Below are 14583 nucleotides of genomic sequence, written 5' to 3'. Positions count from 1 at the left end.
AAAATGTCCAGTATCACACACTGATTCCCAACCTATGCTAGAGTCCAGAAAATGCTAATACAATTTTCATACTAACAAATTTCAAACACTTCCAAGCAGAAACTCAAAAACCCATATACAAATTTCAAACAAATTCGTAAATAAAGAGGGAATTTTCAAAACTCACCTAGAAACACCACTCATAGTTCAAAGAGAGGAGAGAAACAGAGAAACATAGTGAGAGATAGCTGACATAGAGATGACGATGGAGACTTTGAAGTTTTCAATTTGAATTTTTTTATTGTTGCAAGGAGATGGCAAGCCTTGAATTCTCTCTCCTCCTTGCTAGATGCAGGGAGCCAAAATTGTGTTCTCCAAAATGGGGAGCGAAGTAACGACCCTGTTGGCGTTGCACTTTTCCTTCTTTTTCGCCAAAATATATAGAAGATAGGGTTAATGACCTAAATGGTACCCCAACTATTGCTCCAGTATCATTTTGGTCTACCAACTAAAATTTTCATTTCAAACATCCTTAAACTTTTTATTTTGTACCAAGATAGTCCATTTGTGACAGATTCCATCACTTCTGATCACACGATGGCCACGTGACTGAGTTTTGAAAGGTATATGCGACTTTTTGAGAAGCCCTATCGTTCATAACCAAACTACCTCCAAAATACCTCCACTTTTATAGAAGCCCTCTCATTTCCTGCGATTACCATATACTGAAAGGGATTCTAATGCTAGTTGCTGAATTGGTCGATGCAGTAGTAGTGTGCGAGTCACCGAATTGGTGAAGTTAGTGTGTAATTTCAGTGTTAGTTTTGGAGTTTGAATTTGGGAGTTTGGGTTGGGGTTTGATATTAGGGATTTTGGAGATTTTGGGAAATTCACTAGTTGCTGATAATGGAGTTCGAATTCCGTTCAGGTGGAAAGACTCCTAAATACGGTAAGGGCTTCTATAATGCATTTTATGTTGTTTTTGTTTGAAAATGGATGAAATGGATGAGTTGTCCTTGTTTGGAACTGTGGTTTCTTGATAAAGATTCCTTTTTCTGTGTTTGTGTTTGACTTTTTGGTTGTTTTATGTTTAAAGTAAGGGTAAAGGAATCGTTTTCTTGTATATGGATTTGGATTTTGCTACATTGACTCCAAAGTGTAAGCTTTATGTCTGTGGTCCCTTGGTTGTGGTTCCTGTATGTTGAATATAGTCTGTGGTCCCTTGGTTGTCTGCTTCACACCCAACTCAGTAATTTTTGCCCTTATTGTCTTTAGCATTAACAACAAAACTATGACTTTAGAATAACTAATTGTTGTTTCAATTTTGCAACTACCAATGGAATGTGCACTCTAAAATTACATCATGGGGGCTGGTTTGAAAATTGGGTTTATAAGAAGGGCAAGGTCTGTTATTTGGACAATATTATAAAGGATTTTCTGTCCTTGTTAGATTTACTAAAAATTGGGAGAGGTCTTGGGTATGATGTTGACATTTCTCAAGTTGAGCAACGTTTGGAAATTAGGTGTAAAAATGTTGAGAGTGGACTAGAGCTTGTTACATCAAATGCTACAGTGGTTGAAATGGTTGGTCACATACCATCCAATAAGGTTATTGTGTTATACTATAGTGAGATTCAAGACTATGAGTATGATGTAGATGCAAAGAATTGTGATGGGGATGTGACTAAGAATTACCAAGTGAAAGAGGTGGCTTATATTGAAGTTGGAGATGAGGAGACTTTTGAGAATGTTGGGACAAAAGTGGCAAGTGAAGATGCGGTCAAAGAGGTACCAAATGAAGATGTAAGGGAAAAATTACCAAATGAAGATATAGGGGCACATGTGGTGCTGACACATCAAAATTTGACACTGGAAGTGAGACTGAAGATGAGGATAACGGTAGAAAAAAGAAAAATCTGCCAAAGTTTAAGCAGTATAGAAGAGATGTGGATTTGAAAAATCCTGAGTTTAGATTGGGAATGAAGTTTGCGAACAAAAAACTACTAATAGAAGCTATCAAGGAGCATGCAATTATACATGTTAGGGAACTGAAATTGATAAAAAAATAATAATAAAAAACGACAACAAACAAGTTCAGGCTAAATGTGTGAAAGGGTATTCTTTCCGGGTATATGGATCAAAGATTAATACAGAGGAAGGGACATTTGTAATAAAAACTTTGAGCCTAGAATATCAGTGTGGAAGAGTGGACAAGCTTAGGCATACCACATCAAAATGGCTTTGTGACAGATATGCAAACAAGCTGAAGTGCAACTCAGAGTTTGATATGAAATCGTTTCAAGAAGATGTGTTGGAAGATTACAAAATAAATGTCACAAAAATTCAAGTTTATAGGGCAAAGAGGCTAGCCAAAGATTTAAATGAAGGTACTTTCAAAGAACAATATGCTAGGTTGGGGGATTATGTAGAACAATTGAAAAATACAAACAGGGATAGTACAATGAAGAATAAAACTCAAATTGTGAAGGGTGAGATAGTGTTTCAAAGGATATATGTGTGCTTGGCTGCCTGTAAGAAGGGATTTTTAGAAGGTTGCAGACCTGTTATTGGTGTTGATGGCTACAATTAGAAAGGCCCTTATCCTGGACAGATCTTGACGGCTATTGGGGTGGATGAGAACAATAGTTATTTCCCAGTAGCTTATGCAGTAGTTGATATTGAGAGTAAAGACTCTTGGATTTGGTTTTTCAATCTTGTTATTGAAGATTTAGGGATACAAATGAAAAAGCTTGGGTAGTGATTAGTGACAAACAAAAGGGACTTGTATCTGCCATTAAGACAGTACTTCCAACTGCAGAGCATAGGATGTGAGTGAGACACATGTACAGTAACTTTAGGCCATCAGATATTTGTCTTGCTCTGAAACATATATTATGGGCTGCAGCAAGAGCTACAACTGTGCCTTGGTGGGAGGCATAAATGGAGAAGATGAAAAATGAGGATGAGGAAGCTTGGAAGTGGTTGAAGAAGAGACCTGTAAAAAATTGAAGCAGATCACATTTTAAATGTGATCTTTTGTTGAATATTTTATGTGAAAGTTTCAATGCAGCCATACTAGATGCAAGGGATAAGACAATTTTGAGTTGCTTGGAGAGGATAAGGGTGTATGTGATGCTTAGGATGGCTAGTAGGGGGTCTGCATGTAAGAATTGGAGATACTTTGTCGGGCCTAGGATCTTCAAGATAATTGAGAAGAACAAGCTATGTTCATCACAATGCATTCCTAGATTGGTTGGTAAGAAATTGTATCAAGTGAGCCATATTTATGGTGAAGAATTTGTTGTAGACCTTCAAGCAAAGACATGCTCTTGTAGGAGGTGGAATTTATGAGGAATACCATGTCCCCATGTAATCTCAACAATATTTCAAAGATGTGAAAACCCAATTGCTTATGTGGATGATTGTTATAAGCTCAAGACTTATATGAAGGCTTATGAACCAGTGATTCACCCCATCCCTTCAATGGACCAATGAAGTAAAAGTGGTCTTCCTCCAATTAAACCTCCACTTTATAACCAACAACCGGGTAGGCCTAAAAGAGTTAGGATAAAGGAGCCAGGTGAGGTTGAAGTACCAGCCCCATCCCACCAAACCCTAGTCCTCCAAATTATATTGCCCCACCAGCCAAGCTTAAAAGGGTTTTCATTGAAATAAGATGTCGTGGATGCAGTCAAAAAGGCCATAATAGAGCAACATGTGACAGACAAAACAATCAAACCCAACAAGTATGACTGTTAGACACCTTGTTTAGTTCTATGTTATGGCTCACTTACATTAATAATTTTGTTATATATTTGTAGGTTAATGCATCTTCAACCCAAATGGAGCAAGGTTCTTCTTCACAACCAGTACAACCTTCTTCACAACCAGGATCTAACACAGTAAGAGGGAGAGCCATAAGTAGAGGAAGAGGCATAAGTAGACGGAGAGACGTAAGTGAAGGAATAGGAAATGTTGCTCAAGCTCCTGCTTACCCAAATTCACAACAAAGTGTAAGCTTTGGTTGCTCTTGTGGTTTTAAATTGCAAAAGTCATTAGGTAACTGAAATCATTAATTTTTTTTTTAGATAGCAAGAGGTAATGGAGAAGGAGCATAGGCATAAGTAGAGGAAGAGGCAATGTTGCTCAAGCCCATGTTTACCCAAATTCACAAGTGTAAGCTTTATTTTCTCAACCATTCAATTTTTTATTGCTTATGTCATTGGAAAACAATAAAGCTTTATTTTCTCAACCATTCAATTTTTTATTGCTTATGTCATTGGAAAAAATAAAGATCAATAACTTTTTCAGGTGACAAGAGGTAATGGACAAGGAGTCTTACCATCTTCAAAGCTAAGTGCAATTAGAGGAAGAGGCTTAGGAAGAGGCATAAGTGGAGGAAGAGGCTTACCATCTTCATGATTAACTGTAGGTTTTTGTCATTTGGTTCAATTCTTACTCATTTCACTAATTGCCAATTTTTCAACTATTATACACTTGACATTACTACATTGTTTAGGTGGCAAGAGGAAGGGGACAAGGAGGACCATCATATGTTGTGTATTTTGGGATATGTAATTTTCTGCCCAGAGGAATTTTGTGACAAAAGGGACTGATTCTAACTTTAGATTGTGTAATTGGTTTTGAGTTTGAAGGGCTAAAACTCTATAAATGCTTGCCTATTTTGGGTTAGGTACTTTTTTGGGCAGGAGAATTTTTTGTACTTTGTCTAATTGGTTTTGAGCTAGAACGGCTCAACCTGTGTAATTGGTTATCTATTTTGGGTTATGTACTTTTCTAGGCAGGTGCATTTTGTGTCCTTGGTCTAACTGGTCTTGAGTTTGAAGGGCTCAAACTCTGTAATTGGAATTGGAATGTTTATATGGATGTTCATTTTGTAAATTGCCTATGTGGTCAAGAATGGAATGGCTTTTAATTTGTTCTACTCAGTAGAATATTAAGTTATGTGCATCTCCCATATATTCAAATAACCTCAATTCAAGACAATTTGAGAACACTAATGCACATTCATTCTACAATTGAAATAGAAGTCTTCACCATTACATTCAAAGGAACAAACCCCATAACAATTAAAACTTCCCACTCATCACAAATGTTATAAACAAACCCCAAGACAAAGTCAAGGAAACCCACATTATCAATTGTCTTTGCCCATGACCCCATTTCAAAACCTTTTTTCCTGAACCGTTTCTTTCAATTTGTGCTGCAGTTCTTTCTTTTTTGCTTCCGCAGATCTCAATTGTTCTTCCTTTGCTCTACCTTCCTCCTCCATTGCTCTAAGTCTTCTAAGCAAACCAGGGACCACTTGTTTGCCTCTTGGACAAGTTTCATTACCCACCCACTCAAAAAAATGCATACCTCTTCTGCTATTCTGGCAAATCAAATCTTACCCAATTTCAGACCTCATCAAGCAATTACAATTGGAAAAGAACAACTTTTGCAACCCAAATAATAACTTACCCAATTTTTATCACAAGCATCGAACCTTCTTCCTGGATTCAAATCTGTGGTGCATCGGGTGCACCGGTACAGCCCATCACGTGAGGTTTTTTTAAAAACAAGGAAACCTGCTGACCTGGTCAACAGGTAAAAAATTTGACGCGCTGCTAATGTTATAATCTTTTCTGCAACTTCAAACTTCAAACTGATAATCTTTTCTTCAACTCCTCCTGCAAAAAGTTTCTTCCTCCTCTCTGCAACGTCTCTCTCTTCTTTGTCATCATTGTCAAAAACCCCCTATTCTAGGGTTTGGATTTTGGGGAAAATTTTAGGGTTAGTATTTTGAGTTGATAATAGGAATGGGAAATCAGTTTTTCCAGTCACTGCGTTGGCACTCCTCTCATCTACAATCGAGCCCTTCTGAAAGCATTTGGTAATAGTTCCTTGTGAAGGTAAGTCAACACTATATTTTATTTTATTGTTAATTGAAATTCTGTTGTGATGACTTGGGGCAAGAGGGGAAGTAGGTTTCTCACATTGATGAGATGAAGTGGGTTTCTCATTTTGAAAGTGTCGTGAGGTGAAGTAGGTATCTCACATTCATGGTTGTAATGTTCATGCAATTGCATATCTGTATATGCAATTACTAATCTCCTATATGCAAATCCAAGTCACTGAATGCAATTACAGTATCTAGTTTAGTTTTCAAATTATGCAAGTGAGGTGATTTCATGGTAGGTAGGTAGGTTTGACTGTGTTTTTGAATATTTTGTTATGGGGAGTAAAGTGTTCCGAAAGTGTAATGTTAGGATTGGTTAAGATTTGGATTGGGATTTGAAAAGAGTAAGAATCCCGGCCCAATAGAGAAATGCATGGGTGGGTTGTGTGCGTTATCTGTGCAATGTTATAATCAAGGGATGATGCACTTGCAAGTAGTGTCGTGCAATTGCATATCAGTATATGCAATTACTAAGCAACTGTGTGCAAATCCAGGTCCCCGTATTTTTATAATTAAGCAATGTGTGATGTTGTGGTGTTTACGGGGTTTAGGGGGTTTAGGGTGTATTAGGCTTTGGGTTAGTATTCAAAATCTCAGTGCTAGCGACAATTGCACGACAGTGTTTTCTACTTGATTTGTGCAAGTTATGGAAGCTCAAAAAAGGGGATCAGCGAAAGGAATGCGCAAGGCCGAGAGTAATGTGCAACAATCAAGAGTTGGCCGAGATGCATTTTTTAATTTCATGTAAGTTACACGTACATCTAAAAATTGGAAATGTGGTTGCTTAATATTATGATGATTTTTTGATTAAAAATAAATGATTTACAGGAAAAAAGAACGACTTGAAATGGGGAAAGGGGCCAATGCAAAGTTGGACAGTAAGGTGAGAGATGGCTATTGATTGGGTCAATTTATTATTTATTGTATTAAAAAGGCTCTTTTAATGAGAATTTTGTTTTTCAAGTACAAGAAGAGATTGCTAACAAGTGGAGGAAATTGAACCCTACAGAGAAGGCAACATATGGTGCTGCCTTGGAAGGTTCGAGTGGGAAAGTACAAGGTTCGACTGGGCAAGTAGACGACTCAGTGCATGAGATGGGTTTTATCACTAGATGCAGCCCGGACCGATTCCATCGTACGGTGGAAAAATTGTCGAATGAGAAGCAGTTAGCAATTAATGCTATTGGGTTCGGTAATATGGCATCATTGTCCTGCACTCGTTTACGCCGCCAACTATGCCAATTTTTGATTCAAAGGTTCAATCCTGATACGTCCTCTATAGAACTGCACGGCAATGTGTTTGGAATAGGTGCCGTTGAGTTTGGGCGTGTTATGGAGCTTAAGAACACTGGCGAGGATGTTCAACTGGACTGTGCTGTAGAAGATGAAAAGGTGAAATAGTTAGTGAAGAGTTTCGGTGGAAATGGCAAGAGAGTATTAGTAAAAGGTTTAGCAGAACAATTGGAAAAGTGCGAACATGTGGATGAGGACTTTAAAGTTCGATTCATGATGTTTGCACTTGGCACTGTACTTTGCCCCACATCTTCACCATCAGTGATCGGGAACTATTTAACTTTCTTGACGATCCCAGGGAAGATAGAGACCAAGAACTGGGCCGACCATGGATTCAACTTCTTATGTGAAGGTGTTAGGTCGTTCCAAGTGAAGAAAGTTTCATATGTAAATGGGTCACTGCTTTTTCTCCAACTATTCTATTTCGATTCAATTCTCCATGGTGGAGTATATGTTGATAAGTCTTTGGATCCCATTGTGTCATTGGACAATAAGTCGGTGTGGAAAATGATTAAATGTGTTAGAAAGCAAGGTAGGTTTGATTGTCCTACCGTTCGGGTTGTTTCAAAGCACCGTCCAACGAATGAAGTGTCCGGAGTCAACATTGAAAGAATTGTTGAACAAGTTGCTATCAGATTGGCGCCGGTAATACAGGTGGAGGTGAAGCGATCAGTGTTGGAACTCACCGACAAGGTAATGAGTGAAATGAGATCCTTCATGAAAGACGCAAGACAACATCTTCATCCAGCACATGAAGATGTAAATGAAACTGAGGACGGGGCATTGAAAATATGAGATCAAGGTGCTGAGAATGTTGTGAAGAAGAAGGGTGAAGAATGTAGCCAATTAAAGGAGAAAGGTGCAGTTGATGAAAAAAATCCTTGGACGCCATTACTGGATGGACAGAGTTTCAGTGAACCCGAGGTATGATAAGCGATTAGGAGTTTCAAGATCGAGTTTCTTGTTATCTTTTACATTTATTAAGTATGCATTTATTTACATAGTTGTAAAATACCTAAAAAAAATTTATTCCTAAATGTAATATTTGAATTCCCTTTTCCACAGTTGAAAATTGGCGTGGAAAAGAGGAAGTTCACAAAATTGGCCCGTGGTGATCATAGTGGCATTAAAACATGTCGAACCGCCGAAAGGCGTCCAGAGCTTCATTGTAGAGAGCCATGGGTTGACCCTTCAAACGCAAAAGGAAAGGCTGTGCAGAAGACGGCGTCTAAGATTAAAATTGGGCCTTTCAAATAAAACCCGGGAACTTACAAGACTCCGATTTTGAGTTATTTAGTTATATTTTTAGGTCTAACAACCTTCCAAGGTAACTACTTACAATTGTTGAATTATGAAATCGACCAAATTCCTTATATGTTGTCGTGTACGTGAATTTAATTATACCAATTGCTTTCTTCTTCCGTTGTAGTGATGAAGTTATAATTCAAATTAAAAATGAACATCATGTCACGAGAAATGAGTTCATGTGCTTGAGGCCCGAAATGTGGATAAACGATCAAGTACTGAATGCACAAGTCTATTATCTACAAGAAAAGGGGTCGGGGAATTGGTACTTCCCCACATATATGTCGGTAAGCATTCATATTTTTCAAACTCTTATAGTTTGTGATTTAGTAAATGATTTTACGCTTACACTATAGTCGACATATATATCGTTTCATACTTTTGTCTTCCACGGCAGATATTTTTCTTAATCATTTCTTTGATGGGTTGTTTTTTATTTGCAGTTTCAACATGCAACAGAGCGGGTTCGTGTTGCACTATCATTGCTGAAGAACCCAAACAACACGTGTCTAAAGGAAGTAAGGGAGTCCGCTCGAAGAGTTGTCGATGAAGAACTTGACAAGTTGGCTGAACAACATGGTCCCTTCATCCCTCATCATCCCATCGCAAGGAAGCCAATGACACGCTCCCAGGCAAAGTAGAAAGTTTGACAGTAGGTCACATAGGGTTGATGGTTAATGTAGTGCAATTGCATGTACTTATCCCTATTTGCATACAGGGACATTGTTTTTGCAATATATCATGTACAATTGCATTACATCACAGCCAATTGCACATTATCTAGTTCGTGTAATACATTGCACACATGAGTTTTTTTGTTGCCAAAATGGGAACATTATAGTATATCTGGGGCCCATACTTCATTTACGAGACAGGAGTGCCTAGTTCATTGATAATAAAGGTCTCCTAATCATATGTGGGGGTTTTTTTTTTACAAAACTAAACCCTCAAACTATTTTACTATACTGATTATAACATCTAACATTCGATATTACAGCTGAAATTATAACATCTGAAATTACATCCGAAATTATGAAAACAACACAATGCAAATTATAAAATACCGGTGCTTCACGAAGCTCGCTTCTCCAAAATAGCAATTGCTTGGAATACCTCGATTTTGTCCCACTTGGTTGAACCAGCATCAACAAATTGAGCGTATTTCCTAAAGATCTCAAAGCCGATATCAATCCCGCCATTGTAAAGTTCGTACCTGGTGGTTGAATCTCCTTCATTAAACATGTTCTTACTAGCCTTGGTGGGAGTCTTCGTGACATAATGGGCTCGTTTCACTTGCTCGCGGGCATAATTCGAAGAATCAACACCATCATCATCATCCACCATCTTCTTCTTGGGTGTGAAGGAGCCTCGAGAGCTACCAACCATTCAATGTGACATTGTTTGGGTTTTTTTTTCTCTCAGATTGTGTATACGTAGTAAAGAGGTGGAAGTCTTTGAGTTAAAATGTATAGGAAGTAACTCTTTAAATAATCCTTCATCTGTAGTATAATATGGTAGAAGTCTTTGACTGGGGTTCCTTTTTATGGGGAAGGTCTAATTTTTCTAAACGAACGCACTACCATGCGTTCGTTTGAACACATACCCCGTTTGTTTGAAAAAGTAAGTTCGTTGGGCCCATGGTTCCGGGGAACGATCAACTTTACTGAACCAACGTAACGCTTGCGATAGCATCAACAACAATCACGTTCGTTTGAAAAAGTAGGTTCGTGGGGCTCATTTGTGTTGGAACGGGTAACTTTACTGAATGAACGTAATTCATATGTTTACTTGAACAAAAACTACGTTTGTTTGAAAAAGTAAGTTGGTTGGGCCCATTTTTCGTTGAACGAGTAACTTTACTGAACGAACATACCCGTTTCATTTGTGTGAAAAAGAACCCCGTTGGTTTGCAAAAGTAAGTTTGTTGGCCTTCTTTTTCGGTGGAACGTTTAATTTTTCTGAAGGAAACTAAACCCTTGTGTTCGGTTGAACAAATGCCCTGTTTGTTTGAAAAAGTTGGTTAGTTGGGCCCATTTTTTGTTGAACGGGTATCTTTACTGATCCAACGCAACTCTTCCGTTTGCTAGAACAATACTTCGTTTGTATGGAAAAGTAAGTTGGTTGGATATCTTATTTGGGCGAACAGAAATGGTTCCTTAACGAACGCATGTGTTGTGTTGGAGTGAAAAAGTAACCCGTTTGTTTGAAAAAGTAAGTTAGTTGGCGCATTGTTTCGGCGAAAGGGTAACTTTTCTGCCGAAACGCACGCATTGCGTTCGTGTGAACAAATACCCTGTTGGTTTGAAAAAGTAAGTTTTTTGGCCCTCTTTTTCAGCGGAACGTCGAACGTTTTTGAACGAAAGCAAACCTTTGCATTCAGTTGAACAATGTTCCCTTTTTTTTAAAAAAGCCAGTTCGTTGGGCTCATTTTTCGTTGAACGGGTAACTTTACTGTGCAAACGCAAGCATTACGTTCACTAGAACAAACAGTCTTGTTTGTTTGGAAAATTAAGTTGGTTGGATATATTGTTTCGGCGAACCGAAAACTTTCTTCAATGAACGGCACTGTTGCGTTGGAGTGAAAAATTACTCCGTTTGAATGAAAAAATAACGTGGTTGGCGCATATTTTAGGCGAACGGGTAACTGTTCTCTAGAAACGCACGTCTTTCGTTCCTCTGAACAAATACCATGTTGGTTTTAAAAAGTAAGTTTGTTGGCCTTCTTTTTCGGCGAAACGTTGAATATTTCCGAACGATAGCAAACCCTTGCATTTCGTTGAATAATCTCCGCGTTTGTTTGAAAAAGAAAGTTGGTTGGCCCCATTTTTTGTTGAACGAGTAGTTTTACTGAACGAATGCAACCATTGCGTTTACTAGAACAAACACTCCGTTTCTTTAAAAAAAGTAAGTTGGTTGGGTATATTTTTTTGGTGAACATGAAACTTTCCTCAACGAATGCACCTGTTACGTTCGTGTGAAAAATAAGATGAAAACATATGACGATACAAGTGGATGAACTTAACCTTAACCCAACCACAAAGACCGTAAGATACTAACGTATAATTGGCAGAGGGGTTCCTGGTCCTCATTCCATCATCAAACAGGTAAGGGCTTCCAGGTCCTCATAATCCGGCACATATGAGTACAAGTTAGGCTCAATAATAGGCGTTGGCGGGTCCATCGGATGAGAGGGTGGCGAACTATTTTCCCTCGGAGGACATAATCGTGCCATTATTTTTGGCACATAATGCACCACGGGAACCGACTCCTTCACTTCTTCAGTTGCAGAGCCTTGTGCTTTGCCTTTGTTCGCATCAGTAAACAAATCCCGTGTTGTGATTTTCACTTTACTGGGTACATCACCCCTAAACCCCTTCTTAACAACATAAATTTTTTTCCCATGATTTTGGTGAAGATAGATAAGTTAGAGTGTGAATGATAATATGCTCTAAATTTGGTTGGACATGACAGGTTGTTTTATAGAAACATTTACGGGTAAAATTGTCCATTCGGAATCAACTCCTTCAAAAATTATTTATCTCAACATTTGAAAATTACAACAAATACTTCCCTCAAATAACCTTCTTTTTGGTTGCAAAAACATTTCCTTCAGTGTTTTTTTTTTCAAAAAAAAATCAAAAACACATTTTTCCTAATTAATGGACATTCGAAATTGTAACTATTTGTAAAAGTATCGCTACTTTTAAAAATTATATATAACAATTACATACTACTTGAAACAGTTACAGACATTAAAACCCAAGCTCTAGTGTCTGTAGAACCTAAATCCAATACAATTTTAAACATAAATCATACTTTGAACCCTAAAGCCCAAACCCAATTCAATGTTAACCATAAAGGCCAACCCTAGATTTTTTGTCAGTTTTAAACATGGTTCGCCCCCGATTCGAAAGTGGAAGTTAGGTCAGGTCGTTTCAATTGGTATCAGAGCATTAGGTTAACTTCCTGTACACATAGCATCACATGTGCATCCTTATTTTATATATATTGCTGGACATTTCCTATGTTATTTTACCTCGTCGGAGTGGCTAAGTAAACAGGTATCCAGAAGGGTTTGAAAAATTTGTTGAGGTTTTCATATGAAAAACATATTATACATGTTATTATATATATTTATATATATATATATATTGTCGTGAACTGAGGTTTATAAAGATGAGCACATATTTCAAATATGGAATTGTAGAATTAAAGGAAGGTTTGTGATAAGTCTTGGTATATAATTAACAAACTAGCTACATAATATTTTCCATGTCCATATTTAATACACATATTCGTGGTTGAAAAGGAAGAATTATAGATTTTGGTTTTTATCAAATATGTTAATTTATCTCTTCGGCGTGGCTCAGTAAACAGGTATCCATAAGGGTTTGAAAAATTTGTTGAGGTTTTCATATCAAAACCATATTATACACGTTATTATATATATATATATATTGTCGAGAACTGAGGTTTAGAAAGATGAGCACGTATTTAAAATATGGATTTTTAGAATTAAAGGAAGGTTTGTGATAAGTCTTGGTATATAATTAACAAACTAGTTAAATAATATTAGTCATTCATATATATTTTAATATTCTATATATTTATATTTTATATATGATATATATAGTTAACATGTGGCTGTTTTGTATTGGGAGTCTAAAATTTTACCATACACACACACACACACACACAGGATCATCCACAACTAAAACAGACTTAGGTTTCTTTTCCGTTCTTTTCCTTCTTCGATTTGCTCTCTCTCTCTCTCTCTCTCTCTCTCTCTCTCTCTGCGTGAAACTGAAACCTCATCCTTGTTCTTCTTCAGCCGTCGCGCCGCCGAAGCTCTCTCTCGTCGCTCCGTCGTCACACAAGCAGTTCGAATGTGGCTTTCTTTTTCTTCTTTTCTTTTTCTTTCTTTTCCCCCTTCGATTATCTGTCTGACCATCTCTATCCTCCATCAGCAGTTCGTGCAGATCATCATCCATATTGAACGGAGTAGGTTGCAGCTTCCAGCAGACGCACTCTTTTGTTTCTCCCCTTGACGCAGCCGCACACTCCTTCTCCTCACTTTGCCATTGAAGACTCTGTCTCTACCAAAGGTGAATTTCTCACTCTTCTGTAAATGCTTAATCTTCAATATTGTTATTTCCAATCTCTGTTTGCATTTTCATTGACTTATATTGAGCGATTTAGTCTCTAAAAATTTCAATCTCTGTTTGCGTTTTTTGCTGGATTATTTACTCAACCCAAAACTCCTAAATTTAGATGATTGTATGCCTGTTATGATGTTGTTTTTAGCTCTTAAAAATAAGATAAGAAAATTGTTCATGGAATTAGGGAATTATATCAAACTTTGATGCCTGTTTTATTTTTTATTTTTTCTGTTTTCTTATGGGCCCGTGAAGAAACAGCATTGGAATGGAAATTCTGTGTCCAAATTAGAAACGTGTGAGGGATGAGACATGGTTCTTCTTTGTCATTTTCTGCTGCTGATTAGAACAATTAGAATGTGGAGGAGCTTTTAGATTGATGATTGAACATAAGAAACTAATCAAATTATCTGTTGTGGAGTTTACGTAATAAAAGACAGAGACACAAATTATTTGTTGTGGATATATAACTTTTATGGGGATGGGGATGAGAAGGTAGAGGTACTAATACTATGAAGCAAAATTTCTACTCATTATTTGTTTAGGGAATTAGATCTGGTTGATTGCAGCTTTCCTTATGGCATCAATCAAAGTAGTGATTTCTGGGGAAAATAGAAGTTATGACTTATGTTATGTTTGTGTTTAGAGTTTTGGTTGGCCTTGCTTTCTTAATGTTTGCAAATCTACTATTTCATAAATAATGAAGGGAGATTGTCATAAAAAGTACACTATGGAGATTGCATATTGATTTTCACTTTGTGAATTTTCATGTAGTGTATTACATGTGGCTGTTTTGTTTGGTATGGTATTGATGCTTGTGGGTTTTGTTGGAGCAATGTGTGTGTGTTTGTGTGTTTTTCTGTTATTTTGTCTGCATCCTTCTACTGCAAT

General features: G+C 37.4%; 1 long non-coding RNA gene across 2 annotated transcripts; it reads left to right on the top strand.

Moving 5' to 3' along the window:
* The first annotated feature begins 6566 nt into the window (after positions 1–6566).
* Positions 6567–8364, top strand: LOC148920778 (uncharacterized). 2 transcript variants are annotated; one of them, XR_016122606.1, is made up of 4 exons: positions 6568–6682; positions 6767–6821; positions 6909–8155; positions 8297–8364. It is a non-coding gene; the product is annotated as an uncharacterized LOC148920778 (long non-coding RNA). The 2 variants fall into 2 exon arrangements; XR_016122611.1 differs by lacking the exon at positions 6767–6821 and having other exon boundaries at positions 6567–6682.
* The last annotated feature ends 6219 nt before the right edge of the window (positions 8365–14583 follow it).

Source organism: Prunus mume, linkage group LG1 (assembly GCF_029339155.1).
Source record: "Prunus mume cultivar Tortuosa linkage group LG1, ASM2933915v1, whole genome shotgun sequence".
Lineage (NCBI taxonomy): Eukaryota > Viridiplantae > Streptophyta > Magnoliopsida > Rosales > Rosaceae > Prunus > Prunus mume.
This window is presented reverse-complemented; position numbering and strand designations above follow the sequence as displayed.